The sequence below is a fragment of the Varroa destructor genome, unplaced genomic scaffold (assembly GCF_002443255.2).
Source record: "Varroa destructor unplaced genomic scaffold, Vdes_3.0 BEIS01000003.1, whole genome shotgun sequence".
NCBI classification, from domain to species: domain Eukaryota; kingdom Metazoa; phylum Arthropoda; class Arachnida; order Mesostigmata; family Varroidae; genus Varroa; species Varroa destructor.
Genome location: NW_019211456.1, coordinates 26,448,584 through 26,453,956, shown reverse-complemented (window position 1 = coordinate 26,453,956; position 5,373 = coordinate 26,448,584).

Genomic DNA, 5,373 nt, shown 5'->3' with positions numbered 1-5,373 from the left:
TTAAAATGACGCTCTATTGAGGTTAGCAGCTGCTGATGCGATTGCCGTACAGTTTCCTAGGTATTTTGAAAAAACCTCAGGTAAGTTCAGCGAGACCCACTACGGTTGGGCTCCTTAGGGGGTTTTTTCGACGATATATCTAAAAATAGGGATTCCGAGGACTTGTTCGCAGAAGATAAATAATTAATAACGTTGCATAAAAGCATATTTTTGTGGAAGTGTCACACAAATGTGCGAGTAGCAAACTGTTTTACAGGTCATTGTCGTCGAATATTTTTCTCTAGAATAGGACCTTTTACTTATTTAATATAATATAAGTTAAATCGCGCAGTATAAGCTTCAATTATAGTTAATGTATGTACTTCGCGCATTTTAGTCTAAAAGCTGTATCAAACGTAACTGAATGCAGAAGCCAATTTTATCCTATGCAGTTAATACTTTAAAATATGCTAGCTGAATTGGGCTCCCAAATACACTAATAGGTGCCTTACACAGGAGCTTAAATGTTGAGGATTTTTAAACTTAATCATCATTTAGACGTACATTTTAGGCCTTCCAGTACTTTTGGTCAGACTTCAACGGGGTCCGTAAGATTTCAATAAACGAAGCTTTTTTAGATACGTTTTAAGTTATTTATGTGTTTCGCTTAAATGTTAATTCGATTACGCATTTTTCCCCACCGACACTGACTTTGCAATATTTTTAACCAACACATTAATTCGGTCAACAAAGAAAAAAAAGTAAACTTCAAAAAGTAACTTTTCAGCCTGCCCACGTTACCCAGCTGTTTCGTTTAAATATTGGCGCGCTATTTCTTTTAGCCGTCCTCCGTTTGTTGCGTGCTCAACATTTTGGCAGAGTTTGTGAATAGCCGCTTCCAACGCGATTAGGTCACAAGGGTGAAAATTTACATATTGAGAACTGCTATTTTTAGTATTTCTCTGCTGCTGGATAAAGCAAGCTTGAGAAAACTATGGAAGCCCGTGGAAGAACGAACGGCGTGCAGAACCTAGCAAAAATTTTCTAAAACTCCTTTCGAGGTTTCACAGCTGGGGATCTTGATTTGAATTATAGGATTCAACGTGGGTCGGGGGAAAAAGCGAGTTTCAATTAATTGTAAACTGTTCGGCCCATTTAGTTCACGAAGTTTCTGCACAATTTCGAGTTAATCGTACCATTGTCTTCCATGTCGTACCGTAAAGAATGTGGTACAGACAGAAATAACTACTGCCAATTACTAAATACTTGATCATTTGTATGTAGCATTGTCTCGTTATTAAGTCGTTTTTGAACAAAACTAGTACCACAGATCTTCATGAATAGGAAATCTTTATTAGAAAGGGACAATTCAACCCTGAACGACACCTAACAGCGGCACCTCAGGTAATTTACTCTATTATAAACGCCTTAAGCTCTAAAACGGTAAATATGGACCGTTAGTCAATCAAACCTGTAAAATCAGGGTAACAAATTGGTAAACAATACTCTCGACAGGACAGCACAGACTGGTGTCGTTACAGGACAACACCATATTGCATCTGTCTTCGGAAGACAAACTCTTCAAAACAAGAGACAAAAGTTCGAAAATTTTCGATCTAATAGGATTGAAACGACTTTATTTACGTAAAATGGCTATAAAAAGCAGACAGGCGTGGCGCATAATAATTAAGGAACGAGGGGGATGCGCCGCCTTCATGAAGCCAGTTTGACATTCTCTACGGATCAATGTTATCCACTATTTAATTTCTTGCAGAGGCTTCAAGAACTATGACATATTTGCTAGAAAAATTATTGGTACTGAATTCAAAATAGTTACTTTTAGGTAATAGATTACTTCGACTGGTACTTTTGCTATTTGCGGATTTTATCCATCATCCAGAAGCCAAAACCAGTTATGTTGCTTTGACGCGAGAAGAATTACCTAAAGCTGCTTTGGAAAAAAATTACTGGCTGGCAGACCATAACATATCTGCCCGATATAGACGTATAGAATTAATGTAAATTTCTAACATATTCTGGTACTATACACCGAAACAAAATTAATTTTCGGGAAAAAGCTTGTGTCTGTGGTAATGTTATTGACATGGCCTTGTAGGACAGTCTACTTGTCGAAGTAGCTTTCTAAATGTTAAGCGTTTCTTTAATGAAATTAATCAAGAAATCGCAAGTGCTGTGCCAACAGATCGATGCACGAAAGTCGTCGATCACAGCTTCGGCTATAGGGAAGATAAAGAGCACCGAGGTCTTACGCTCCAGACCATTGACTATCGATGACGGTAAGTTTCATTAAGACCATACTAATAAAAAATCTCAAACGGACAATTAATAAACAAAGTGAAAGAGGTTCATCGAGCAATGGAAAATTGATTTGAATGAACAGTCGTTTGTATATCATTTGGAGTTTATTGCGTTCCAAGAAAAACAGCCCCTACCGAGCCCCTACCGAACTTCAACACGGAGTAGAAGTTGCCACTTTTCTACTGCTTAGTATCGCTGCTTTGGCCTACCAGAGATCGAACCATCGTTCTATGATTTGAATAATATGGTATACATGAATACAGAGAAAAATAAGCAGGAACTATTTCGATATTTTATTAGAATGTTCGGTAGTTCGTGAAACATGTTTTGCTGGAATAAATGTAAGCAAGCAATGTTCAGTACTGTATGACATTTTTCACTGTGGGTCTCTCAGAAAGCTTTGCAATAAATCATTATGCAGTGTGATCTATTGCAGTTTATGGCATATGGTAGAGTCTGACCTGCTCCGGGACTGAGAATAACTGACTTGTACTTCATATCACCTTCATGGGTAATTGGTAGATTACGTATTTCATCGAAATACCCGTTAACAATAAGACGCACACCGTTTATTTGAGACATCTGCTTTAAGTATTATTTCAAAGATGTTTATATCGGAATTTTTTATGCGTGCTTTGGAATATTGAACTTGTTACATCGACCGATAACCTAGAAATATAAGGGCGCTCAGAAAGGACTTTTTTCCAGCTTCATGACCGCCATAGACTTCTTCGGTATTTGGTGCTAAAGGACAACATTTTTAAAAATATGTTACCAGGCAGGCTTCGAAATTCCGCGCCGATAGTCGACGAAATTTGGCTAATAAATACTTCAGTTGCCTAGAAGCCCGTGAGGAAAAAACCAGTTAAGTTTACCCCAAGAGAAATGGATTCAGAAGGAAAAACATTTTTTAGTGAAAAAATAAACGGTCAATGATCAGGTTGATATTCCTCGAAAATCAGCGCTGCAGAAATTTAAAGTGAAAGCGTCAGGCAAGAAGTACGTGGCTGGCGCAAGCGTTTCAAGAGTGGTATCTGGAACGTTGGAAACATGCGACGAGATCATCAAATCTAAGAACCCGAAGTACAAGAACACATTGCCGCAGTCGAGGAGGCTTCTTACAAATGTCGAGCTTGAAGCCTGATGGTTCCGTCGGCCAAAATTGGTATTCCAGATGTGGCGTGTTACAGATTTGTAACCTAAATAATAAAAAATGCGGAAACTGAGCAACATGTGGATCTTTCATGAATTGGCCCTAGATCAGTTGGAAATGCATATTGTCTATTTTACGTGCAATTAGCTCTTAAATTTTCATCAACAAAAAACCTGCTTGGAGCATATGGCCACCATAGAAAAAGCAGGGTTCTGTCTCTACCGCCAATCGAAGAATGACTAAGTGACAGAACGGCCTCGCCCCATAGAGAGGTTGAGATCGGTGCCAATGCCGAGTAGGTTCGCCTTCCAGTGGACACCAGGGCCATCTGCTACTATGAAAGCCTCGCCGAAAATGAAACAGTGAATGCAGTCCGCTACCTTCAGGTCTTCAAGGAACTAAAAAACTATTGGCACGGCAATCGAAAGCACGTAGTTTCGTTACCTAATGACACCGCTACCTTCACCACCATGCCTCAGTTATGTGCTAGATTGAGAATAGGAATACCTAATATTGGCTTCACTCCGCTTATTCTGAGCTAAGTCCATGTGGTTACAAGATTTTCTATGCTCCAAGGACGGCTAAGGGTTTAAAGACGAATCCAGTGTACCTCGGAATTAGCCTAACAAGTATTTCTCCCGTGCAACTACAACGCTGGACTTGGCTTTGCATGAAATGATTGTTCGATCGTCCGTATTGTCACTCGTTTAATATCACCAAATTGTATTGTGTTACGTACTTGTTAGTTCTAATAAGATGATTTGGGTCAACATTTCTATTATGGTTTAGCATAGTTATGAAAAGTGAGGTCTTCTATGACATTTTATGCAGATTTGTTTGTTGAGACTGAAAGCAGCTTATTTAATTTTACCTTTTTGTGCCTTGAAAGGTACTTCCAAAGCTTGTTAAAAGACCGGATAATTTCTTGTAATCCATTCCTTAAAGTTACATACACAACCAGAGCGCATTATAGTAAATCAATCATTCTTTCGTTTCGATCACTCAGATTTAGGGAATTAGCCCAGGTGGTTCAATATACAGAAAGAGAGCACAAGCTTCAAGTTGTTCAAGAAGACGAAGGGATCTCAAGTGGCTCTATACGTAACTTGTTGTCTCTATCTACCTGAGTTACGATGTGGTTTTATCAAATGAAATCAATTGCGATACGACAACAAACATCAACACAATTAGACCACAACGATGCATTAATTAGTGATTTTTTTAACTTCTAAATTTAGAAATTCTCTTCTTACGTGCAAAATAGAAAAAAACTTGTTGAGATTCTTACTACCACCTCTCTATAAGACTGTATAACGTCCTGTTAGTTCAAGATAACGCTGAGAGTGACACGTACTGTAAAATAGTATTTATTATTAGGTACGGAGACAGACAGTTGCATCCAAAGTAAAAGTTTATAATTAATGTTTAGCAAAAGAATATAATTACGAACACCATACGTGTATACTCTCACCGTCTTTCGAAAACCACGAGTGCGGTAATAGCGTTTAAACAGACATCACTGTAAAATTATTGGCTACGACACAAATGAATTGACTGAGGCCTCCTTTTAGTATACCTATGTGAAACAGTTCGTGGCCAAATTATTATGTTATATTGATCATAACGCCGTTAGTTGTTTGGCAATTACTTCCTTTAACCGAAAATTACACTGAACTTAATACAAAAATTAAATGTTAATTTTTTATATACCTATATTTAATTTTTTTCTCCATTAGTGAAAGGTAAAATTTCATAGTGTAAAAACATTTTAGATAAAAAGATGTATAGCCTTAATGGTGTATAAATAAATATACCATATTATACATATATGTATTTGCAAACTTTCCGCAAAAAACAGTAGCTAATTTTTGTGACACAATGGAGGTGACAGGTGCGTGAGACACAAAACGATTATATATATA